This window comes from Molothrus ater, chromosome 4 (genome assembly GCF_012460135.2).
Source record: "Molothrus ater isolate BHLD 08-10-18 breed brown headed cowbird chromosome 4, BPBGC_Mater_1.1, whole genome shotgun sequence".
Lineage (NCBI taxonomy): Eukaryota > Metazoa > Chordata > Aves > Passeriformes > Icteridae > Molothrus > Molothrus ater.
The window spans coordinates 8300734-8327965 of NC_050481.2; the positions used below are offsets into that span (position 1 = coordinate 8300734).

Below are 27232 nucleotides of genomic sequence, written 5' to 3' on the forward strand. Positions count from 1 at the left end.
AGCAAAGATAAGTCCAACCTAAACAATGAATATAAATGGTAGGCAGGTATGAAAGTGGGTTATTTACATGTTGAGCTCTGCACTTCCACTGGCAGCAGCATACATTTTGGTTTTGTTGTCATTTTTTTCCCCCATAGTTAATGTGTTGGGGTTTTTGTTCAGTTTCCTAAAATAATCTATTTTCTTATTGTCTTGAACTTTCCATTTCAGTGCTTTACAGAAGCCCTTTTTCACCATCAGCACTGCTAAGGGAAGCTGGAATAAGGGGACTTTTTAAGAGACTACTATCAATGTTAGAGAGGCCAAAATTGTCCTCTGAATTTTTCAGAGCTGAGTAATCTCCCAAAATAGAAGAAGTAGTGATGCTAACTAATCCTCCTTATAACATATTAAGAGCTCTGATTCTTGTGTAGTTAAGTTTCTTTAATAAAGAAAAATATAAGAGATACAATATTAATTCAATATGAGTAGGATTTTTATTCTTAATGATTATTTTTATGTAGCATTGTTTATACCTGGAGAATGACTGCAAGTGTGTCAGAAAGTGAAAGTAGAAAAGCTGAAAATGCTATTCTTAATGTTCCTCTCCCTGTCTTGCCCACCATGACTATTGCAGTCCCCTGCTAGGAATTTTATGGTATTTCAAGGTACTTTTTTTACCTCCAATGATGTCGTTCATCGTCGCATATTTCATTGCAGCCCTCCAACCTGTCACTGTCCAAATTTTCACCAGTTAAATTCCTCTTCCTAACCTGTTTTTCCAACCTGTCAGTTTTTCAAAATGAGACTACAAATTGGTGTATATTTCTTCTTTGTCACTTTCCTGTGTGGGACTTGGAAGAATAGTCATTGTAAGTTTCCAGTTTCTTTTTCATTAAGGTTTTTCTGCTCTTTTTATTCTGCAAAAATCTGTGAGGTCCAGAAACAAGAAAAGGGGAAGTTCATGCAGAACTACTTACTTTTTCCTTTTCCTCTCATTTCCTTAGTACTTCTGCTTCACATTCAAATCATTTTTTTTCTGAGGACTTCTTTCTGGAAAAAAGAGGGATATCTTCCCCTCAACCTCATCAGTGTCTTTGGACAAGCCCAGCATCCCCACTCTTTTAGAGGTTGCTGGGACATTGCACACTGGGAACATCCTATACATGCTGAGGGCTTTGTGGCTACTCAGAGCTTCAGCAAGGTACGAGGATGTGCAGCTTCTACAGCAGGATCCTAAACAGGTGGGTGGTGGTGTTATTAGATTTCTAAAGTCCATACCTCTTCGGTGTATTCTCACGGCTGCCTTGATCTTCACTGACTCTTTCTTCTGCATGCTGCTCCCTCTCAGTTCAGGGCTCCTTCAAGGCTCTCCCTGCCTGGCCAGCCCACCCCCTTTTATCCCAGTTCTCTTCATTGGTCACAGCTGCAGCCCAATTAAGGACATCACAGCTGCAGCCCATCAGGGCAACCAGGACCTCTGGGGCAAAGCCTCTACACAGATATTCAAATACAATACATTTCCTCTACTATATTTCCCCCTTTTCTTTTACATAAGTTAACAGTTGTACAGATGTTCAAGTACAATACATACATTCCCCCATGACTCACAGGCCACGTACAACCCACATAGGTCCTTGCTCAAAGGCCATACTCTTTCACAGCTCCCTGACCCAAAGGCTATGATCTGTCGCAGCTCTTGGCCGCCACAGCTCTCGGCTGTCTTATCTTCTGCTAACTATCACATCGGGATCACCAATTGTTGTCGTTATTAGATTTCTCAAGTCCATACCTCTTTGGTGTATTCTCATGGCTGCCGAACTTCACTGACACGCTCATCTGCATGCCTACTCCCTCTCAGGTCAGGACTCCCCTAAGGCTCTCCGTGCCTGGCCAACCCACCCCCTTTTATCCCAGTTATCTTCATTGGTCACAGCTGCAGCCCAATTAAGGGCATCGCAGCTGCAGCCCATCAAGGCCAACCAGGACCTCTGGGGCAATGCCTCTATACAGATATTCAAATACAATACATTTCCTCTACTATATCTGGGGGTTTATTTCAGGAAACGCTTGGAGAGGTGTGTGTTCTCCAGTCTGCTTTGTAGTGACATTTGCAGGTGGGAGGGACATAGCAAAGTCACTAGGGAGTAAGCACAGCCACCACCTTTCTTAGTGCTTCCATGAATTTTCCAGCCCAAATCACAGCTCCCATCTCAGTCAAGTTTTCCAGTTATGTTAGAAGTTGATCGAGCCCAATACATTAATTTCTGGGTACATTTAAGATTTTCATTACATTTCCACAACATGGTTTCAGGTTTTAAGATTAACTCTGCTTGTTACAGAATCCCCACAGAAATGTAAGATACCAACTGTACTGTTTCTTGGCTTTTCCCTCTGTGCTGTTAGGAATATGCATGTACTTAGAAAGAGGAGCTGGTTTTGTTCTGAAAACTCACTTTTCAACACTTTGTATGTTACAGGAGAAAGTTCTTATACCTTTTCCCTTCTAGTTTTTTTCACTCGCCCCTTCATGAATTATTCATAAAAAGGTCTCAAAAGATAAAGCATGAAAGAGTACCTGAATTCCCTGAGATTATCATTTTGTGCTGCTTTTCAGGAAAAAAGTGCTGAAGTACCTACAGCCAAGTCTGTGAAAGGCACTGTGGAATATATAATATATGATCCTGGGAAGATCCAGATGTGTTTAAGTGCAGGAGCCTCTGACTTAAAACCACTTTGACAGCTACTCGTAATAACCATTCCAGCTGAAGCCTCATTTTGTGAATGCAAAAGAGACAATTCTATGAGAAGAAGCTGGGTTCTTCACCTTTGCCAGCTTATAGTTTTCTTTTCCCTTGATTTATTCCCTTCTCTTTTTTTTTTTTTTCCATTATTCCTTGCTTTGTGGTGCTTGCTTGTAGAAAGCTGTAATAGGTCATGATGTAATGGACAGAGAGTAATAGAGAGAAAGACAACAGCTCTGCCATCCTTAAATCTCTTATGATCCTGCTGGTACCAACATTTCTCATACAGCATCAATTTCAGAAGAGCTTGCTTGATGATGGAGAAGTCTTTTACAGACTTCATGCTTGGTTGTGTCACAGATTATTCTAATGGTTCTAAGACCTTGTTAAAACAGGAAAACTAGGAAATCTGGAGGAAAAAAATTAAAATAATGTAAAGATTTTCTCCTCTTGTTTTAAAATGTCTGATGGTAGCATGTCTTCTCCAAGTCTATAGAGCTATTGTGGCAGCAAAGTCCTAAATAAAAATAAAAGAAATCATTAAGTTTTTGTCTTCATGCAAGATTCAGATGTGTTGTTTTGGCAATTGTCAGCACTTGAACCACCTCGATTTCTTTTTATTTTTTTCTTTAATGTGCTTCAGAAATTAAAATAAAGGCATGGAGAAATTTATTTCTAACACACAAAACCTGTGAAATCCTCTCAGCTCATAAATTATATATTTGGCCTTTTCAGTTCTATGTCCCTTAACTATTGTTCAAGATGATCATGAAGAAAATTTCTAGTGTCTGAGGTGGAGTCCTGTTGCTTTTTAATCCCACTGCAAATGAGTATTCTCCATTTTTTCTGAGTATTCTCTGTCTTTTATGAGTATTCATCCATCATGAATTCTGCATCTTTTCTGAGTCTTCAGTGAGTACACTCAAGATTCAGGAGAGATTTTCTGTCATTAGAGCACAATGTGATGAAGCATTCAGATATTACTTTGTATATTTTAATAGTGTTCATAATATGTGTCCATTGTGATTAGTGATCTTTGTCATTAGAATCATAGTACAGTTACCAGAATGGTTTTCTTTGGATGCACTCCATGTTTGTGTGTCCTGCCCTCTGAAAAGCCCCATCTAAGCTGGTGTTAAAAGGCCATGTTCTGCTGCATGTTTTATTGAAGGCTGAATGATTTAGAAGACGTGAATGAATGTTCTTTTAATCTAGAACATCAAAAAATTTGGATTTCTGACTTTTTTTACATTAAAAAAAATAGTATACATTGAATTTGGATAGGAAGATGCATGGAAATTGCAAGACATTTAATAAAATTTTTTTGCAGAAAGTTTAATTTTACATTCTCTACCAATGCTTTATTAATATTTTTAATAGAAATGAAATGTTGATTTTTGTTTTCATTTTATACTCACATGGATGACTCATTCTACAGGGAGTAAGTTTTTAGTTGTCTGATCTGTTATCAGGTCCATGAATCCTCACACCAGTTGTTTCTGCTCCTATATTTTAACCACTTTTTAGTTAGAGAAGAAAGAAGAATACTGTTCTGAGCAAAAACACTGCAATGATGATGATGATAAAATTTCTAAACAATGATATGAGATGAGCTGTAACAGTTACTCATATCTAAATGAGTAGACATCAAAGGGAAGTAAATATACTAATACTTGAAATCTGCTTAGGAGAAAAAAAAATGTTGGTTTTACTAAAATATACCTATATTTTACATTACTACAGAATGTGATTCTAATCTAATTTAAGCTGATCTAAGGTAATTTGCTATACTCTTTCATTGTATGTTGCCTGGAGTTTGTGTGTGGCAAAGAGCTAAAACATCCAGAGGAAGTTGTATGTTTGTTTACCTTTTTATTAATAAGCTGTTGGCTAAATAAATTTCCATTTTTAAGAGACTGAGACAGTCAAATATTTATGATGCAGATACAGGGCAGTTTCTTTTAAAGGCTGTGCAAGAAACATCTGGCCAAATGACTGAACATCTTTGGAAAGTGGAAATTTCTGGGAATAATGGTCAAGGAATCTCAGTGCAGGCACTAACTCTTAATGAGTGCCAGATGTGCACCTGTTCTCCCCTCTCCACAGATGTGTTGCATGGAGGATGTTGTGCTCTCCCCTTGTTTGTGCTGTAACTTTTTGTGTGTTGTGCTGGCCCCTTGTTTGTGCTGTAACTTTTTACACCTTGTGCTGGCTGCTTCTTTGTGCTGTAACTCGAAGATCACCCTTCCTGCAGCTCTGTTTTATTTCACACATCTGGGCACATCATGCACACAGCTCTTACTCACCTGTGATCCAGTGGCCTCACACCCATGCACTAAATCAGTCCCTTAGGCTGCACTGAAAATTCTTCTTGCACTTATTACTCTGTGTTAAACAACATAGCCAACTCTTTTGTCAGTATTTGTCAGTCTTCAGAATTTCAGCAATTCTGAGATGCCTTCCATGCCCTCCAGGATAAAACCTTGCAGCCTAAACAAAGGTAGCAGAGTTTACCTTAACAAAGGTAGCTGGCAATGTGGTGTCAGGATTGCTACTTTTTTTATCTTTGCGTGGATTTAATGCCTCTGCAGGGAAGTGAGCTCAAGGAGGAGGTGCTCTACAGGTCACAGCCCATGTCTAGCAAAGAAATTTGCAGAAGACAGGCCTCAGGTACACCTTCCCAGCCCAGGCATAGCAGATCTTGCTCTAATCTCCCACAGTGCAGTGATTTCTGAGGTACTGTGCTAAGCCATGTCTTTGCCCTCAAGGTACTAAACAGGCTTACAGAGTGAAAATCCCCTGTCTACACAGTCCCTAAGGACCAGGTTAGTCCAAGGCTGTCCTAGATGTTTGGGAAAGTTCCAGCAAGTATTAAGGCTGGGCTATGACTTTGAGGTACCTCAGAAGTATCTATGTGCACATCTCTTTCCTCTTTGAGCAATGTACTTATCTTACTGTAGTGTATAATACTTGCAAAATACTTAATGTTACACAGAATAATGGTGATTTTGAAGCCTGGACAAAATAAATTCTTAGAATCTGTGTAAATGTGAAAAAATTAAGCAGAGAATACACAGGTCCTAATTTTGAAAAATCCCCAAGTGTTGCTCTGATTTTGTCAGCTTGTTGTTGTCCAGCTGCTCAAAAAAAGCAGCAGCTGCTGTGTCTCACTGCCTGCTTCTTTCCTGGTCGGTGCTTTATGATTTAAATCACTTCTTTGGGTGGAGAAAAGCACATCTCTCTAATTCAGCAGCAGCCATTTACATTGACTTGACAGCAAGAAATAAAACCATTTGAAAAGGATCACTGCAAGGATAGAGTAGAATAGGCCTGACTAATAAAAAGCTGCTGGAAGCAAAAGAAAAAGAAGACTTACTACTGGGGTTTAGCTCCCTACCTAGGAACATACAAAACATGCATGCAGTTTTATGCATTTAGAAGTAAATTGTTGTTAGATAAGTTTTATTTGTCATTTAAAAGGCAGATTTTCATAAGATGCATTGCTTATAGTTCTAGAATAATAACTCAGACAGCAGCTTTCATGTTCTATGGGGGCATTTTAAGCAAAGAGTAGGCTGTCTCCTCATTAAATCCTTTTGCCATTTTTGACTGGGGAAGAAATGCTTCCAAACTGTGCAAGGACAAGAGCAAGACCAGACTGTGCTGCTTAATATTTGTGACTCTTTATGCCCTGTGCTTTTAGCAGAGTGTGGTATGGCTGGTGGGGAGCTTCCCCCCTCAAATCAGATTATCTAACAGTTAATCTGTTTTGTTGATGTTCTGAACAACAGCAGCTCATTCAGGAGCAGACTCAGGGCAGGAGGGGGGAGCTCTTCTGAGAGCAAGCTGTTTCAACCAAACATTTTCCTTTTAGTGATTCATAGGATTAAATTTCAGGCTGTTGCCTATGGAACCTGGCATTAACAGCCAGCACATTCATCACATTGGCTTTTCTCTTCAGCTTCCCTTATGGGAAAAAAAAAATAGAGCCATAGTTTCACCATCAGTCTCCCTTGACCAGCTTCTAAGGCTGTGATTACATTTTTCATCACTTTTTAATACTGACCAGACCCTGGGTGGTTAAATTCACAATCCCATAATCTTTTTTCTGAAATCAATCTATGCTAATGTTAGCCTCCTTCCTTTATAGACAGACTATTATTATTTCTCAGCATATGTGTGGGAACTATCCATATGTAGCAAGACTATTTCCTTTTCACCTAGAGGACAGATGGGGATTGGGATACGTTCATTGCACTGTCTTTTGCTTGTTTTGATTAAGTCCAGTAGATCTTGCTGTAGCTGCTGAGTTCCAGTTTATAGAGCGCTTGCTAGTCTGTGGGTCTGAGTGGTGAAGCCTCTTGTGTTCATCTTCCTCACTTTTCCTGACATTACAGGGGGGCAGGGAGGACATGAGTCTAATGAGGGTGAATTAATCTGTGTCTTGTACGTGCTGCTCAGAGGCTTTGCTGCCTCTTGCCCACGTTACTGCCGCAGCCAGAGCGGCGCCCCAAGGGCACCCTGGTGCAGACAGACCCCGAGTGCTTTGTCTGTACAGATCACTGCAGTGTGCTCGTGCAGGGTGAGTCTGGACTCTGCAGCTCCAGCCTTCACAAAGCCTCTTCGCAGGGGAAGACAAATTAGGCTGGCCAGAGCACAGCATTTGTTGGGAGGTGAAAGCTTAATGCAATCAAGGAAAGGCGCAGTTCTCACAGGTTGCAGTGAGTGCAGTGAGGATGTTGAGAAACAGTCAAAGCCTGGTAATAGGCACTGAAACTACAGACAGCCTTGCCTTTTCAGGACTGCATTTTGCTTTACTCTGTGAAAATGATGTAAGACCATGTTTTGACATCACAGAGATGAGATTTCAACCAGTACAGACAGGGCTGAGCTAATAATAGCCATGGGGACAAGACAAAAACTGGACAATTCTGTGCCTTCAGCTCAAAGCCTCCTCCTCCACAGCTTGCTTCCAGACAGGTTGAATGATGTAGGGACACTCACTTTTCAATTCTGTGTCTTAATGCAATATGTGTTTTTTACCTGTTTCTGTAAGCTCAGATGTGGGTATCTCTGGTGTATGTCTAGCTGTCATGCAATGAGGGCAGGGATGAGAGATTTTAAAAGTCTGTATTTTCCCTGGAGGTATTTAGAAGATGTGTAGATGTGGCACTTAAAGCCATGTTTTAGTCTTGGACTTGGCAGTGCTGGTTAAATGGCTGGACTCAAAACCCTTTTCCAACCTAAACATTTCTATGAAAGCAGGAAAGCTCAGTGTGGAGTCACAGGGTCACAGCCTGTGTGTATCTTTTGGGAATGTTGTTTGGGAATGTTTGCTTAGCTGGACTTGCTAAACTTGAACTAACAACTGCAGGGAAGCATCCTGTCTCATTATATACCCCTGTTATTGCTACCTGGATATTTCTGTTCATGCAGAGTGTATAAATGTCACAGCAGGGCTGCGTGTAATCTGGAAGATGCCATAGTCAGAAGAAAGTCTCCTTGGGCTACTGGATCAATACAGGTGGATTTTTAGCTTCTAGACAAGTAGCTAGAAGGGCTGTGGATAAACCTCAAGAGTGGTCCTCTCCATTCCATTTCCAAAGGTTAGAAAGCAACCATGTCTGGAGCATCTGTTTGTGTGTTTGCTCTGAGTTTGGTCTTTCCCCACGTTGTTTTTTGGGTCTGCCCTATGTAGGACTCTAGACTCCTGCCCCTTAGTCCTGTTGTGAGTGTAACCTTTACACTCTTCTTTGATTATCATGGTCAATCAGTCTGTTTCTAAGGCTGCATCCCATTCCTCCTTCATCCCATTCTGGGGGATTTGGTGGGAAGAGACACTTTGTCCAGTGCCAAAGGATGTTCAGTTCCAGCCTTCCCATTCAGCAGGCAGCCCTGAAACACCACCAAAACAAAGCACCCCTTTGGCCCCATGTAGTTCAGGCACCATTTTTATTTAATTTTATAGCCCAGGGTCAATCTGCCTTGGCCCAAGACACATTACAGAAGTCTTTCTTTACAGTTCCAGGTTTCTGCCTCTTTTGGGTCTGTTTCTCCAGTACCTTCTAAGTAGACTTGTAAAACTCCAATAAAACCAGCAAGGTTTTACCATCAGAGCAGTTGACTAATATTGTATGCCAAACAAAAACATTTTGAGGATTAACTCTGTGCCTGTCATCTGTATGTACTATTTGCTTATGTAGTAGGTTTGTTTATTTGATGACTTTTGACAGCTACAGTTTAATTTTACCAACTCTTTCTTTCTAAAAATGAGGAGACAATTGTATTTGATGATCTTAGAGGTTTTTTCCAACCTTAATAATTCTGTGATTCTATGAAAATATAGACTAGCAAGAGCAGAAATTATACTTTTTAATTTCTTTTTAATATAAAAAGGTATACTTTTGTAGGTAATTAGGTAATTTGTAGGTAGTTAATGAATGAAACAACTACTGAAAGGCAAAAAGCATTGCATTATTGACTAGAAAGGTGAAGTGTCATGTATAATTCACAACTTAAGTCCCCCAGGAAGAGTTCACGTAATGCCCATGAACTGCTGAGCAGTTTAATAAACAAGGAAACCAAAAAGGGCAGCGTTTGCTGTAATCCAGACATCTATTTAATGCACACAGGTATTTGCAGCCAAGTAAAAAACAACATGGGTTTTAACATTGAGGTTGAGAGGAATTGATAATGTCACTGTGGTTAAGCAGATTAGAGCAATACAGCTATTTTCTTCTCTTAAAATGCAAGAAAATTTTATCAAAACTTTGAAACGGTTGGAGATTCATTTTTCCAGTCAGGGGTAGTGACACAGGAATTTCTAAACTGAACATCTGTGCTCGCTACACTCTCTAGCAGTGTAATGGGTTGGTAACTACCGAAGCCATTACCAATATACAACATGACAGCATTTGCCTCATTTTCAAGCAGTGTTTTAGATAACTCAGTGATATGAGAGCGTCAGTTCCTTCCATGGTCACCTTTTTCATGAAAACTTGACGCTATGGTGATTGCTAAAAACTTGACGTTGTGATGAAAGCTCAGGTGAACCAGCCTTTTCTCAGAGTTGGTAAGAGTGTTGCCACTGATCCATTAAAGTCACTTTGCATCATTTAGCCCAGATGCTACTTTTGGTTTTTTACAGCTAAATCTGAAACGGGAATTGCCATCCCAGCAAAAGCCACTGAGGTCTATCTTGAATGGGATTCCCTTTCCTTGAAGGGTCCTGCTGCCCTTTAGCATTTTGGGCAGCACTTTTGATCAAACTAGCACCAGCTTGCGTGGGCTGCGTGTTCCCGTCAGCAGCAGGATCCCTGCCTTGGAATGACTGCAGTTTCTCTGAGGCTAGAGGGAAGTCAGCTTTTGTTTGCCTTTGTGTGCTCTGTTTGCTGCTGTCTAATCAGCCTGGCACGTGAGAACTGATTTGAAAGCTGCAAACAGTATTTCCTACTAAAATGAAATCTGAAGAAATCAGACTGAAGAGAACCTTTTATTTTTGTGTGCTATTTTTTTTTTCATGTATTTCTGGATGGCTCATTCCCTCATGGGGAATGAGAATATCATGAAGTGACAGATTTCACAATTCGAAGTCCGTGCAGCCCACTGCACTAATTGCCTAGTGACCTCCCTTTTGGATCCTTGGCAAAGCCTGTCTTTTTAACAACTTGTGCTTCTGCTATGACCCCTGATTATGGATATTAAAAAAGGATTCCTTGACTTTTCTCTCGCTTCTCATAAAGAAATAGGTGTTGGTTTTCTTATTGTCCATTATTCCCTGCGGGCTTTCTCCAGCCACTTTTCAACTGAGATTAAACTGAGATGAACAGATTTGTGGTTTGGGGCAGCCTTCAGAGTGTGGAATAGAGTACTTTGGTCTCCGGCAGATGTTGTCCAATGGCAGTTTGTGGATTGCTTTGGAAGGCATTCATCCTGGATTTTTTTTACCCAAAGTTATCCTAAAGTGGCAGCACTAGTCTGAATGACGCAGGTAAGGTCCATTTATTGTTTTAACGAGCAAGGCATCTGCAGAGGATGAATATCTCATCTTTTTTGACTGTACAAAGAGCCTTAGGCATCCCATGTTCAAAGTATTGTGTTTAATATGTCTGGGGTCTTTTTCTTCTCTTTCTTATAACATTTGATTGCCATATTTTGAGGTGAAGCTCACAAACAACTGATCCACCACAAAGTCTCAAATGTTGTTTCAATGGGGCTTTCTTAACCTCCTTCTTTTTCTTTTTTCTTGCATGTAGATTTCTACCAAACATTTTTAGGAGCCACCATGACGTAGCATGTAAGTGCTACAAACTTGTAACTGAGACAATCATGTCAAAATAGCATTAGAAGGGACCTTTAAAAGTCATTTAGGCCAGTGTTCTGCTCTTCACGGTAAAAACAACTGTTGCCACGGAGCACAAAGTTTTGGTTTGTATCTTTATGAACCTGAGTGCTCTTACTCACTCTGCTCTTTCTGTACTGACTTAAATGTTTTCCACAATGTTCCAGGATTCTTTAAAAGGCCCACCTTTTATTAAGCTAGGTGCATTTTGTTCGTAGATGGGATAAATGCTGTCTGAAATATGCGTGCCATTTGCGTGGTACTGAATCTTGCATTGTTAATAACCAGACAGTGCTTTGTAGACCAAAGTGCTTGTCCTCTGCAGGAGGAAAAAATATCTAAAAGAATGCACTAACAAACTTGAAATCATTCTCAATATATATTTTGTCTGCATCTTTGTAGGAAGAGCATTAAAAAATCACCACCAAAATTCTGGTTAAGAGAAGAATTTCAATCAGTTTTAGGTCCTTTCTTTTTTTCTTTCTGATTTGCCCCCTGTCCTCATTACATCTCTTGGGCAACGAATGGAAGAAAATTCCCGGAGAGAAAAGATAAAAAAAGAAAAAATCCTAACCTCCAACAATCCCTGTATTGTCAAATTTGTCATCTTTTGGGAATGTCTGTGAGTTTTGATTCTTTGCACAGGCACAGCTTTGATGGAAAGTGACCACACGCTCCAGGGTTGCTGCTGCCCTTGCCTTGAGCCACTGCTCAGGTACCTGCTAAGTCCAGCCTCTTAGCAGAGCTGTGCTCCCATGCCTTCTGTGGGTGCAGAATGATGCCAGAAGAGCCACAGAACCATATTTTTGAGCCTTCTGCATTAACTGCCTGAACAATATCAGGTTTTTTTGCAGTGCACTATTGCAAACTTTGTTTTACATTTCCAGTTGAAGTATAGGTGAAACAGCTGTACTCTTGGAGGATCTGGTATCTCTTCAAGTTCTGCAGGACTCTGTGTCAGAGTGACTGTTCCCATGAAACCAGGCTGATCTCTGGGTAATAGATAGGAGTGATGCAGTAATTGCTCCTTTGAGCAGAGAGCCTCCCACAGGGCAGCTAACACGGTCTTAGTTCTTGATTTCATTCCAGCCTTTGCTTAGTAAATGTCTCAAGACCCTGTGAATAAAGGTAATTCCAGGAGAAACGGACTGGAAGTATTTGCAAAGAAAAACACCTGAAATAAAATTTTTAGCTGATATTTTCACTGAAGGAGATCGGTCTGGTGTTCCAAAGAGTGGTTTTATGAAACACAAGATGTTCTTTGCCCAATGTAGCATATATCCACAGAAACATGGAGTGGTGTGTATATCCTGCATATCCTGCATTCCCTAATGTGGTCAGAGATATCTCAGCTAGATTTGAATTGTGTCTTTTCTTAAGTCATTTCCCATGTGAATACCTGAAAGGCTAAGAAGCAGTAAATGGAAGAATAAAGAAGATTCATTTCCCTGTATCATTCAAATATGAAGTATATAGCTCTATCAAATTTGATAATAGTGCTGTAAAAATAATGGCATCCTGAAAGAAATACAGACCTTACATCTGAAAGTCACATCAGAGCTACAACGCTTATCATGCCCACATGCTTTTGACAGTGGGAAAAGAATAATATGCTGACCAGATAAAGAGGGATTTGTTGATCTCCAGGGGAATCTTCTTCAATAATTATAACTTGTTTTAATTAATTATTTGGAAACTGCATCTCTGAAATAAAGTTGTGGACTTGTTTTAGCTAAAGCATATACCTGGCATTGATTCATTCAGAAGCTGTGTAAAGTGGTGCTTCGTGAAGTCTGCACTTCTGTTTTGCTGAAAATGACAACCTGTACAATGCCGGACATACTTCAGGATTTTAAGAAAGCATTTAGCTCTTACACCTGCCAGGATATTTGGGGCCCTATTTCCTTTATTTAGGATGTCTGTAACTTCCATACAGAATCAGTAAGAATTGCTCATATCCTATGCTGGGAAAATAAGGCCTGTGAGCCAGTCTATTAAAACCTATTGTCTAAAGAGCAGTGTATAAATAAGAACTGACAGCTTTTTCAGTGGTGCTAGCTGTGTTCCCATCCCTTCAGTAACCCTTCCACAGCTGACTTTACATCCAAAGTGACCGGTTCTGCAACAGCCAGTGGGGGGATTTCACTTTCATTTCATTGTTGGGAGAATCAGCTTTAAGGAGAAAAGGTGACTTCTGACTGGAAGTACAGACCTTTCCCTCCTGATTTAGGTGAGAAAATAAGGTTTATATGGCATTTACTTATCTAATATAAATGCACCTTTGAGATGTTTATATTACTGTCATAGCAAGGCGTGCATTAAAAAGATTTGTAAGAGAAGCTGTATATCCAAGCTCCACATGGATTGCAGAACTATAAGGTTCCAGAGCATAGTTGTTTCTCTGTATTGCATTAGAAAGCATTCCAGTGACTTTCTCCTTCTGAAGTCAGCAAAGATAAACAGTGTGCTTCTATAGAAATATAAATATTTTTCTCCAAGACATTTAGACTTTCACATGCTGTTGGAAATTGTTTTTCTTTCTTTTTTATTTTTTTTCCATCTGTAAGAGGGCCTGCATATTCAAAACATTTTCAGGCTGGATGTGTAGTTTTAGCTTAGGGTGGGTGTATCTCGCAGAGCTTGAGGTTTGGTGAGCACTGCCAGCTATTTCTGGGTTCACACAGTTCAGTCGTCTCGTTGAAGCCTGAAAAAACACTTCTCTTGTGTTTCATTTGTGGAGTTTTCCTTTTTTTAAAATTTTTTTCCAGTATGTCTTTGTTTTTTCTGCTTCTTGTTTTGAATTAAAGGCTTTCTGCTCTTGAGCTCAAGTTGGATCATATGCGTTTGGTAACGTGCAACTTGTGGTGCCTCTCCAGTCACACTCCTGGAGCCAAGGATGACCAGCTCCATAATAAACATGAAGGAATTCATTAGTGAGAGTCATGTGTGAACAGCAGCCTCTGGTGATCTTGAACTTCCCATCAAATAATCTCATTTTATCACTTGTGTTCCTTTAAGCCCAAATGCTAGTGGCAGTTAGAGTTGCCAAGACAAGCAGTGGTGACTCAAACACACACACACACAAGCGCACACACACTCTCATACTCGTATGCATCCTTGCTGGACCCTTGTTTGGACTTGTGTCCATGTGGAAAGAGACACAGAAAAGTTAGTGTTTTGTTACATTTTCTTCTCAGCTGAATGTGCTTGACCTAAGACTAGGGAAGTTTACCATCTCTGTTTCAAAGCTTCTGAGGAGCCGGGGTGCACATCTAAAATATCACAGAGGGGTTCTTGCATTTTGCTAATCTGATCTGTTTACTAAGGATAAGTTTCAGCCAGCTTGCTCCTCCCAAAAAATAATCTTTCCCTGTCTAATCACTCTCACAGTTTAAAACTCCATAATTTATTTGTGATTTAGTTCTGATTTGAAAAGACTATCTTAATACTTGAGCTATACATTTTCCAAATGTAGACAAAGACCCTATTATTCAGACCAAATGTGCATATACATATATGTAGATACAGATATGTATCTGTATACGCATTTTATGTGTACACATATTATCAAGTCATCTCCTGGTTCTGTTTTCAATGAAGCTGCTCGAATTCTTCAGGTCTGTTATGGTTTTCAAACCAAGACAAGGTCTCTACAAAAAACCCTCTCTACAGCCACAAGCATTTCCATTATTCTGTTTCTCTCAGCTCTTCTTTGCTTCTGCTCATTGTTTTCTGTTTATAAATCCCAGGATTGTACTTTTCTTTGCCACTAGGTTACCTCTGAACTCTACCCTGATATGGCAGATTTTATTTTGGTTGCTATTCTTCCAGACTTTCCAGTTTTCAGTTGCCTTTTCCCCCCGCTTTTGTTTTGTTGGGTTTGGGGTTTTTTTTGTTTTGATTTTGGTTTTTTTTTGTTTGGTTTGGTTTGGGTTTTTTTTGGGTTTTTTTTTTTTTTGGTCTTTTGTTATCCCATTTTGACTTCCTTGTTCTTAGAAATCCCACCGTGCTTGAAGAAGTGCATTAAGAAATGTGCAGGGCCACAGATGATCCCTGGCATCTTCCCCTGCCACTTGTTCTGCTTTATTGAGCTATTTTTGTAAGAAGGAGACTCTGTTGTGGGAAATGGCTGGGCTGGGTTTTCCTCAGGAACATTAATAGGTATGTGTTGGGAGTTACAGAAAACACATGTAAGAACTAAAGGATCAGAGAATATTCCTTATATTCCTCAACTCTTGTTGAGTCCTCAGAGAGTTGGTTTATTCTCTCCTATGCTTTAATTGAGCCCAAAAGTGGATTTGTAGACATGGGTGAGTTGGGGAAACCAGAGCTGTATTCTCTTTGTTTTTTCTCTGTGACTTGGACACTTTGTCTCACTCTGTTTATATTTGCCCACTATTACAGCCACTCCAGAGAGATGATGATGCTGTTGCAGCAGCAGAGAATAACACCCAGCCTTTTGGTGCGATAGGCTGTGAAAATTTCCAGGGATGGGGCATCCACAGCTTCTCTGGGCAGCCTGTGCTGGCTCAGCACAGTCCATGGTGCCAGGCCCAGGTTAGTTCTGCTGGCTGCTGCTGCTAAAGACTGGCCTAGAGAGAGCTCAGGGGCTGTGATGGTAAAGAGGGGACTGTAGAGGCTTCAGCCATTCTTTTCCTCTAGGAAAAGACTGAAGAGCAGCAGACAAAGTTAAACCTCATTACACTTCAGAGCTGGGAGTTGATTCAGTCAGTCAGAGGAATATTATCTAACACCAAGATAGTTCATTTGGGTAAAAGAAACCCCAAACAAACCAAAAACCAAATTGAGAACACCCTCTGCCACCCCAAGCCAGTGGTTTTAGATGGCTTGTTCTCAGTTTTGTCCCAATTGTTCTTAATTATGCCTGAGTTGGTGTTGTCCTCTGTTGTTTTTATCACATAAACCAACTGGTTGCTAAATTTTGTGTGTAGATAACCCTGACACCGTAGTTAAAAAGGAGTTTATTGCCCCCCCAGACCTTTTCCCATGATGTACACAAAGGCCTGTAATATATTGAGAGCTTCATTTTACTCTAAGAGCTATCACAGTTCCTAAAAGTTTTTCTGATCTCTTTGCATTGGTGTAGATAATTAACTATGTCAAAGTGTTCATCATATAGGAAAGACCTAGTATTTATCTTCTGCTTGGTTTTCTTTCTTTTTCATTAGACATTTTAAGTATTGCTTACTCTAAGGGATCGTAGGGACAGATGGAAAATTGCAAAATGAAAGGGACACAGACTAATAAAATGAAACTTGATTTCTTGACAAAGGAGATGAATTTTATTACCCACACAATAGAATTTTGCCCTGATTTTTGTCTGATTCATACTGATTTTACTTCTTTATTTCAGTGTATGGAATAAGTTCCTGGTTTTAATGAGCTTTTTTACCATAATGCCTGAAAATGAAGGCCAAAGATTGAGCAGCTCTGCCTCATCCTGAAAATGGAATGTTTCCCTAACAAGGTTCCTGAGCAAACAAGATTTCTGCAACAAAAACCAAGAGAGACTTTGTTATTTGTGTTTATGTCTGAGGAAAAATGAATTCAGACAGGGCCCCTGTTGCTGGACCCACAGGAATATGTGTTTTTCCAGGAGCTGGGAAGATATAAAGAAAGGAGTTCCTTGAACTAAAAATAATTTCAGTATTTCTCTCTACTTTTTGGAATGATTTTGTTATCACAGATTAAAGCAAATGAGGTCTAGCTACCACATGAAAACTCAACTGCTGCTTTTTCAGAAGGTGCAAAAATTCCTGGCATCAGTCTCCCCTGTGACACCAACAGGAGATGACAAAGAAAATGGATCAGGCTTGTGGCAAGAACTTAAACTGAGCATGAAAAATGGAACCCTTTTTTCTTCCTGGGGAAGTCTTTCAGGTGGCAGCAACTACAAAAATGTTGGCAAGTGAGCAACTATTAATCAAACCTATCCAACCCCTATATGGAAAAGTGTGTTCAAAGGTATGGAATGGCTTCCATATGAGGAATGGCTGAGTAAGACAGGGGTCACTCACCTTAGGAAAGAGAGAGCTCATGGCACATATTGTAGAGGTATAGAAAACTCTCCTACAAATCTAATAGCACTGAGGGATGATCAGCAGTGTTGGAGGGTTTGAACATGTGCTGGTGATATGCTGCCTCAGCTTTGGCTTATTTCACTCTGCTGATGTTCCTCACCTTCTGCCTGAGATGTTACTTATTTATCCTTTTGTTTTGCTTTTTACCATTTATTTTCCCTCTTTTCCTCTCTTTTTGCTTCATTTTAATTCATTGTTCTTATCTCAGACTGATCAACACAGTGTTTGCACCTCTGGGGACACGGTTATTTCCCTGAGTGAGGAAAGAGGAAATTCTCTGAAGTAATTTTATGAAATTTCCGGATTGTTGCTCTGAGTCTGTTTCTTGTCCAGCTAATTCAGGGTCACTTGAACTGGAGTATGCCCAGCAATGTTGCCTGAAGCCACAGCAGACGTGCCATGCTCTTTTCTAGCTCTTTACTCTTTCAGCCTGTGCTTTTTGAACCACAAACCACTCCATCCTATACAGAGCCATGCGAGCTGTGTGTGGCTTCTGCCAGAGTTGTGTGAATCTCTTGGTCTGGGGATTTTCATTCATCTTCCCTGGAACAGAAGGACACATGCCCTGCAAGGCTGCTCTGACTGGCAGGTTTGATGGTGTAGGAGGAAGAAGTGCATAGTCCTGCCTCTCTGAACAGGAGAACAGCATCCCTTATTCCCTTATCTCCAGTCTGCAGCCCACGGTGTCCCATTCCTGGGTCACTGTGGAAGTGGGGATCACGGGGAAGCTGGGGTAGGCTTGAGCTGTCCTGCACAAGAGTTGGGGTGCTGAGGTGGCTCTGCTCACTGGTGGGATGACCTGCTGTGCCTAGGACATGCTGGGAGAGGCCTCACTTGGAGCTTGCAGGTGCCACAGCACCTTTGAAACTGGATGGACTTGCACTGGGAGCTGATAGAGTGCCAGGCTTTGGATCAGTGATGGGAACCAGTGACTGGAACCCAGGCATTTTTGTTGAAATTATATTTTTGCATACACTCCTTCTTCTCTTTTTTTCCTGTTTTAATGGCTTGGAAATTTCCTGATTCTCTGCTCTCCGGGGGAAAATGTTGTTTATGTAGCATATACCACTAATATTTTCTTCATGTTATGAGTTAGTGGGCAGGATTGGTCAGTACATGAAGAAAACCACTGTTCAGTGTCTTAAGTTTAGATTAGAAGCTTCATAATAATGCATATAGTAAAAATGATTAATCTCTATAATAATGGCAGCATTTTTTTTCTATGTAGAGAATATATATTTACACCCTTCTAAGAGCACCAGGCATGTTAACTGGTTTGTGTTTGCATTTTACTCTACCCTGACTCTACCCTAAAAAAGATGCTATTTAAGGCATATTTTCTTTTGGCACAATTCCACTGAAAATAACAAAGCAGCTTCTGCTTTAGACAGTGGGTGTGTTTTGCCAGAACTCTGAAAAGGTTGTATTTTACTAATAAATTATCCCTGTAGCATATTTTGGTCTGAGTTGGAGCATAGCTGAGCTGTAAAGCCTGCATGAAGGAGCCTTTCTGGCCCCAGGTACATATAAAAAACCTGTTAGTATCCCAGAGCAGATTCCAATACAGAAAACCAGTGGCATATACCATTAGCAGTATAATACATGGTTTAGAAACAGAGGAAAAATTCTGGGGAGGTCTTCAGTACAAAGGCTTAGCAATTATAATGAAGTACTATCCTGGTTAAGATAACAGAGTCTCGACAATTTGTGCTTTAGGTTGGGCTGGGACCTAAGAAAGCCTCTTGAAGAACAACCTGTTTGCTGTAATTAAGTATGAATATGTATCACTACATTGGTTCATTAGCACTGGTTAGTTCAGCAGGCTGACAAGCTGATACTGTAGGAAAGAGGCCCAGGAAAAATGCAGCTATTATGCTGAATTTGATTCTGTGAGCTTTGTAGCTGTTTACTTCTTTTTCCTTTGCTGCAGTTGCTGCCTAACATTTAGAGAAAGTCAATATATTCTGAGCTCTTACAGCCTTGGCAAGATCAGCACCGATTGCAAAAACATGAACAGAAATTTCTTTGTCCCTAAACAGCAATAAAGTGTCTGAAGCTGCTTTCCACAGGAAAGATCACAGTCAGAAGCATCTTGCCTCTCCTTGATTTAGCATCAAAAAGAAGTTAACCAAGAGCAGCTCTGCTGGAGGTTGCTGTTGTCCAATTGAGGAGAATAACAAACTTTTATATTCCTTACTTAAATACTGTAGTCAGTCATTTACATCAGTACATCTTTTTTCCCTATGTGTTACTTAATTATCTTAATAGATACTTGTGCTTCTGCAATAACAAGTGTTTCATAGCAATAAGATTGTCGAAGGAAAAAAATAGTTTGTGTAAAAGAATTTCGTTTTGCAGTGCTGTAGGGAAAAGGTGTCACTGCTCTCTCCATGGTTGCTGCATTTGCCTTTTAAAGGAAACCTGATTTATAGTTAAATGTTTTGGGAGATGGGTAAAGGACCAAGGCGAGGGCTAGCAGTGCCAAGGTGAAGTGGGAAATGAGTGAGAGGGTAAGCTGAAGGAAATTTCCCTCTGCTTTATAACATACAAGGGAAACAAGTTGGAAATGTTGGTGGGAGGAGATGAAAGCTCCTACATCATTGCAAAGCAAGGGCTCTAGAGTAAAAAAAGAAAAGCTCTTATATGGTGAAATCTTGTGTTCTGATAGCTTCAATAGCTCGATATCCACATAAACAGGGCTATGAGCTGCTAGGCTGTATTTGCTTCTGGCCTTCCCCTGCATTTGTTTCTTCTCAGGCTGGACACCCTGGAAGTGTCTCAGTTTTAGCAGTGGGAACAGAGAACAGCGGCATTCCTGCTTTGCTCTTCTGCTGGCATCTCTCCTCCTCCACCCAACAGGGCGTGAGGGCACAGAGGCTGCTGCATGGGGGTACCTGGGGGATGGCAGTGCCTGTGGATCACAGAAGTGGGTGGACAAAGGCATCTGCATCCTGCTCTGCAGCTTTCCCACACTGCAGGCTGAAATCCTGCCTGAAACCTCGCCAGCCCCTTGCCCTTGGGGACTGTAACACCCTTCTGGGATGGCACTGAGAGAAGAGGTGGCTGGGCCCATCTGCAGGACTCAAGTGTGATGTTCAGCATGAGGGTTGATGGAGGATGCAGTCACCTCTGCTTTATGCTGTGTTCGTACTCCTGTGGGGGAAGCTGGACATTGGGCATGTGGTGCAGAGCTCAGAGCCATCGGCCCACCCTGCTGCCTCCACATCAGAAATGCACCCCTCTGCCTTGGCTCACTCCCTCACTGGGGCTTTGAAAAGCAAGAGGTACCAAGTGCCTCAGCCCCTGCCCTTCCTTGTTCATCACTGGTCTCAGAAACTGGTATGGTTTCTCTATTTCAGCTTAGACAGAGACTTCTTGGTATAATCAGACCTCTGACTTTGGCCCTGTTGGTTTGGTGTCGTGATTTGAATTAATCTTTCTTCTCTCTCCAGGAGTTAAAACTTTCAGTTCCCAGTTAGTGTGAAAGCAAATCTATGGTTTGAGACCCAAGGTCCGTGTGTCTCAGATGATGTTTCTCATAATAGTGAACAGCAGCTGCATAGGGAAGAGAATAAGCACGGGGTAAACATTGAATCCTGCCTATCCAGAATAGCTCTCCCAGCCTTCAGCAGTTTGTGATCCCTACATGTTTTTTGTACCTAGCTGCTCTTGGATGTTTTGAACACCTAGATCCTGTGTTTTAACCCCTCATGTTCTCATGTGAGGCCCTTCCTCTTTTATGCAGAACCGCCTTTTTGGCTTAAGAGTCTTAGGTGAGGAATCTCACTGAATAACTTTGGACAAGCTGCCCACATCTGTTATGAAACCTCATTAGAAATTAGTGTCCTTTCCAGTCCTCTGGCACTGAGACAGTTTATGTAAGAGATTATAGATGACAGCCTGTAGTCATTCACCTGTGACACATGATGTGTTGACTGTGTATTACTGCCACTTACTGTATATTGCTCTTCTCCTGCCAATGTTTTTCCTGTAGTATCATTTATTAATACTTCAATTTGAGGCCAATGCCTTGAATGCCCAGTAGGGAAAGGTTCCTGCAGGGAACAGTCCTGTGGGTAAAAACCCACTTTGATTTCTTACCTGTAATGTAATATTTCCCTGTTTGCCTACATAAGTGTCTAGGCATTGTTTAAACAATATTATGCTTCTTCTTCTTCTCCCAATTGGGTGAAGCTCAGAGATCAGATTTTTAAAAATATTGCTTTGATTTTCAAATGTACTTTTTGAGTTCGCAAAAACATAATGTAAGGCTAAGTTGTTGGGTTTTTCTAAGAAAAACAGGTATCAGCTGTTATTCTGATCAATTTATAATTGCGCCGTGCAGAAGAGAAGAACTGAACTTGAGCTCTCAGTGGATGGTCATAAAGACTTGGAACCCTTGTTGCAATTATGAAGATAGTAGTTCAAGGGCACATTTTGCAACTGAGATAGTAGTTCAAGGCCAGCTTGGGTGGGGCCCTGAGCAACCTGATCTAATGAACGGCATCCCTACCCACGGCGGGGAGGTTGGGTCCTAAACTTTTCTATGATTCTGTGATATTAGGGCAATTCATATGGGCATTCTCATTAAGCTATATACCATTTCTCATGTAACTTCACTGGAAAGATGCCAAACACAAATATAAAGCAATACTCTTTTCAAAGAGAGCAAGATCTGCATCACAAGGTAGTATCTTCTGATGGCCAAACAGACTGTTCTTGGCTGTAGCTTAGACAATCACCGCAGCACCATCACCGTGGAGTCCTCTTCGTTCTCTTCAGCAGTAATTTTTCAGCTGAGTTGCTGTTCTGGAGAGGAAAAAAAATAGTATTTTTTTTAACAAATGTCTGTTCTTTGCTCCAAATTTTGCTTTAAAATATTACCCATCATCCAGACCATAGCGCAAAATCCATTGCCAGGGGAGGAGGCAGCAGTACAAGCTGTGGCAGGAGAGCTCAGTGGCTGGCAGCACAGTGAGTCCTTATGCAGAGGGAGCACTGCTGAGCTCCCAGAAAGCACCACCACCATCACTGAGTTCCCTGACACTGCCTGGGGCTGCCACGGACTGCAGGCTGAGCCTGGGTGGGATGTGGAGTTTGTCAGATTTGGGTCTGTTTCATCCTTACAATGGCTGCTGGTTACTGACATGGATTCCTAAAAACAAAATCATTTCTTCAAGAAGTAGGGAAGAGTTTCTTAGGCTCTTGCACCTTCCTGTAAAGCTTCTGTTCCTGGGCTTGGAGTCAGATTGAACACTGGGCAATTTCAGGGCAATGTCAGGGCAATTTCTGAATTCAGAATAGTATTTGGATTTTCACTTAAAAAATCTTTACTTCTTGATTTTGTTCTACAATATCCAACAAATCTTTATTTATATCTTGGTAGGATATCTTGGAGAGAAGACTCTATATGCCTCCCCAATTGAAATTCTATTCAAATAGTTCAGTTAACTTCTCTGACTGACTTCTAGCTGTTGCCAAGCATGAAGAATTAAACTGCCTATTCTAAAATGTGTCAGAAAGACCACGTTTTAGAGTCTCCATCAAAAACTGACAAAGCATTAAAAGAGCAGCCCCGCCACTGCTGGGCCTGACTGCTAATGAGAAGAGAGGACTGTGTTTAGTGTCACCTCTGAAAGCTCCCAGAGCAAAATCAAGGAATATCACAGGTTTGTAAGCACAGCCTGCAGCTAAGGTGTAGCATTTATGTACATCTTCTGGGTGTAAAACTTGTTCCTTTCTGCTACAAAAGCCACTGTTACTGCACTCAAGTCTTTCATTTCCTCTGTCGCTAGTGAATAGATGGTTACCCTTGAAGTTTGCAGGTTTGGCATGAAGTCTTACCTGCTGAAATGTATTTCCATGGCCGAGTACTACATGGGGAGGGTGGGTTTGGAGAGGGTCTTCTGGATCTTTTTTCCGAAGCACGCATTTTCTCCACCCAGAAATATTCGATTAGCAGGTATGCTTCAGCAAGGTAAAAGGACTTCAATCATCCCAAATGCCTGTAATTTCTGCCTTACTTGTTTCGTTAGGAGAGAGCACTGATATGTTAAATGTTTCCTAGCCAAAAAAAAGAAGAATAAAATCCATTCACTGCAGCCTAAATACATTTGATTTATGGATCTCTGATTCATCCTGACAGCTGCTTAAAAATTCATGTCAAATTCTGCATTAATGTTGGCCAGAAAAAGAAAAGAAATGTGTTAGGGAACAAGAGTGCCACAAAATGCAGTTCCCACTGTGGGTGTGTTTAATGAAAGGCAGGGGTAGCATTTAACTTGCCAGGGAAGCATCAGTACATGTTACTAGATCCTTTCTCTTTTTTAAATCTGTTGAGAAAATGTGTACTGGGGCATAAAAATGCCCCTCTTACACTGATGTCTCGTTATGTTATTTCCTTTCTTTAATTTGCATACTTTTTACATATGTTGCAGTTTATGTGAAACTGAGATATTACAAATATTTTGTTTAAAAAGGGATAAAAGAAAAATAAATTATAAATTACTTTCTTTTTCTTTTATTTTCTTCCTAATGTGAACATATTTGAGATTTAAAACATAGCTTAATAGCATGATTGATAAATAGCATTCTCTATAATGTCTTGGAGAAATTATCATAAAATCAGTAAAACAAAAAAAAAAATCTGATTGTTATTTGTCACCGCTCTGGTTATTTTTTCCAACAATTCTTCATTACAAGTGATAATATTTTCCAAGAAAATAACCAGATAGCCTGAAATTTTAATATATTAAGGGTTTGAATAAGTAAAAGCAGCTGTTTTCCTCTTGGAATAATAGTCTTCTACATTGCATTTTGAAAAAGTTTTATTTAGTGTATATCCATGGCAATTTGCTTAGTGTCCTGTGCCCAGAAATACATTAAAGCTATATTAAACTATAATATAATTGAACATAGTTAAACACATTACACATTGTTAAAGTTTTTTAAGATGTGCAAGATTCAAGATGATTAAATTGTTAAGATCCTACCTGTGTTTTCTGCTGGGTTTGTCTCTATCTCCGTTTTCATGGGCTTTCAGGTGATATCCATGCAGCGTCCTAGGTTGTACTGACCATGATGTTCAAGGTCAGTACTGGATAAGCCATTTGGACAGAGTGGTGGCTTTTGAGAGCAGTTGATTAAATTCAGTAATATTGGCTGTGGAATTTTTCACTCTGGGGTTTTTTTTTTGGCTATGCATGAGATTGGTGTTTTAGTTTTCCTGAAGAATGATTTTTATTTTTTTTTTTAAGATGGAGAAAAGAACAAAGGAAGTCATGTGGACAGCTAAGCCCTGCTCCAGACAATTTTTCTTTTTGACTGCAGGAAAATTACTGGCATGGCACCAGTGCCCTTCTCAGCCACTTTGAGACTTGGCAAATTTTCCCTAGGCCATTAGGGTAATGTTTGCATTAGCCTTTTGTAATAAATAGGTATCAGAAGAGTTGCAAGGCTAGATTTATCTTGACTGCTGATGGTAGACTCTTGCTAGAAAAAAAATAAAGGGGAATAGCTGAAAAACAGTAATGCTTTATAGTATCAGCAGGAAGGTTAAGTTTCCAGTCATGAATATCTAAAACTCCTGACTCAGCCAAACGTTTGATCCTCTCTATTCATTGAGTGACCTGTTCATAATCAGGGAAGTATTATGATGGGAAGCCTCTTGAGAGAAAGAGGGGTGGTGTTTGCTCTTGTGCTCGGAGCCTTGAGAGACGAGGGCTCAGTTCCCAGCTTCATGGCAGATTTCTCTGAGTAGCAGCAGTCTGCCACAGCTATTTCAGTGCCTCCAGCTGATGCAGGCACCCAGCAGAATTTTATGAAGTTTCCACCACAATTAAGGTTTTCTGCTGAACACCACCCCCATGTGTATATCCAAAGTCTTGCCAAACGCCTCATGGCCTTCAGCATCAAAATCCATTTGAAAACCTGGTCCATACCTCCCAGGATTTCTTAGTGAAGAAACATCTGAGCTGGACTTTGAAGACCAGGATACACTGCTGAACATTGGGTACCAGCTTGGAGGGAGAGGGATGCTGTTGAAAATGCAAGTCACCCTCCCACACCTGCATTTGTGGCCGAGTGATCCCTTCCCATCTCCATGAATGCCCCGTGACTGCAGTGCTTTCTCCTCCTGCCACAGTAAAATTACAGACAGCCATGGGATTAACAACATCAGCCGATTTCCTGGGATTTCATGGCAAATTCTGAGGCCCCACCCCAGCACAGCTCTTTGAGTTCAGACACTCCCAGTTTTACCTTTCTAAATGCCAGCTTGTGATCATTTCATTTGCTGTTGTTGCTAGCACACTTTTACATTACAATACACCCTGTCTGTCCTTAGCTACTTAGAACAATTGACTATTGCAAAACATAGTTTAGGTGTAAAAATTGTCTACATGCTTGTTCCATGAAGTGAAAGAACAGAATATCCCTAATATTAAACTGTAAAGCAGTGATCATTTATTTGTGAGGCCATTAAAGGCATTTAACAACCTGGTGATTCCCAGATAATTTCAGACCACATATATTTCATGCACACAGGGGATTTAAAATTAAAAAGAAAATACTTTCAGCAATTTCTGATGCAAGTAACATCAAAAAGTGCTGTACAGAGGGGAAAACCAGTGTAAAGTTGAGGATAGCTAGATCAGTGGAGGGCCCAGTTCACAGGGTCATGACAGAAGGCTTGGCAGGATTGTAGGAAGTCCCTGCTTCATCCCATTAGTGGGAATTTGCTGCCTCAGCAGTGCTGACGTGCATCCTTGTGGAGCCATGCTGCATGCTATGTCAGGGGCTGATCTGGGCTGCAGAGGCAATTTTTTGTGGAATTAAACAGTGACCTTGACTGTAAATTTTATCACTTGGAGAGTCAAGCTCCCGGCAAAGAGTCACAAATTGCTGTATGGCCTTGGGCTGTGGGGAGCCACCGGGAACATGTTGAGCTGCTCTTTGGTTGCCAGCCTGGTGCAAGAGCAGTGATGCTTTGGTGTATTCTGGTTGTGAAACTGTGTGGGAATCTATGATTGAAAGTGTTTCTGATCTGAATGCAGAGTTTGGAGGGGCTTCTCTGACAGACTCATGACCCCGCAAAACAGACTGTCATAAATGGATATGGAGTGTTGGATGCAGTGTACCTCTCTTTTTGCAGTGTTTACAGCACTGTCATCCAGATAAGCCTCAGTAGTGCTAGAAATCTGTGCTTATGTCAACCCATGGAACACATTTTACGTATGTCACCAAGATGAGTACGTAGAAACACATTGTGTATCTGGTTTCAGTTGAAACCTTCACCAGATGCATCTGACTTCCCTCTTGGTAAACAGGAGGGAAGAGCAGAAGAAAGCACAGATTTCTTGTTCTTTTTTTTGCCAAAGCTGAATGAATCAGAGGGCTGGGCAATCACCAACCATAGGGAGTTCAACAGGGGCAGATGCCAGATTGTGCATCTGGGATGGGGCAGCCCTGGCTGCAGGGGCAGAGTGGGCAATGAGAGGCTGGAGAGCAGCGCTGTGCCGAGGGCCCTGGGGGTGCTGCTCCATGGGAAGCTGGGTGTGAGTCAGCAGCGCCCTGGCAGCCAGGAGGGCAGCTGTGTCCTGGGGGCATCAGGCACAGCACGGCCAGCTGGGCAAGGGAGGGGATTGTCCTGCTCTGCTCTGCGCCGGGGCGGCCTCACCCCGAGTGCTGGGGGCACTGTGGGGTGCCCCAATGGAAAAAAGGCATGGAGCCACTAGAGAGTGCTCAAAGGAGGCCACGAGGATGGGGAAGGGCCTTGAGGGGAAGTTGTGTGAGGGGTGCCTGAGGTCACTTGGCCTGTTCAGCCCGGAGAGGAGGAGACTGAGGGGAGACCTCACTGTGGTTAAAACTTCATCAGGAGGGGAAGCAGCAGGGCAGGCACTGATCTCTTCTCTCAAGTGAGCAGTTATGGCACCCGAAGAAATGGCATGAAGTTGTGTCAGGGGAGATTTAGGTTGGATACTAAGAAAAGACTTTTCACCCAAAGGATAGTTGGGCACTGGAACAACCTCCCGAGGGAAGTGGTCACAGAAGCAAGCCTGACAGAGTTC

The 27232-nt window shown here is 41.2% G+C and overlaps 1 protein-coding gene across 1 annotated transcript in view; it reads left to right on the forward strand.

The window, feature by feature from the left end:
• RNF150 (ring finger protein 150) overlaps positions 1–27232 on the forward strand; it is a 108829-nt gene that overhangs the window by 33449 nt on the left and 48148 nt on the right.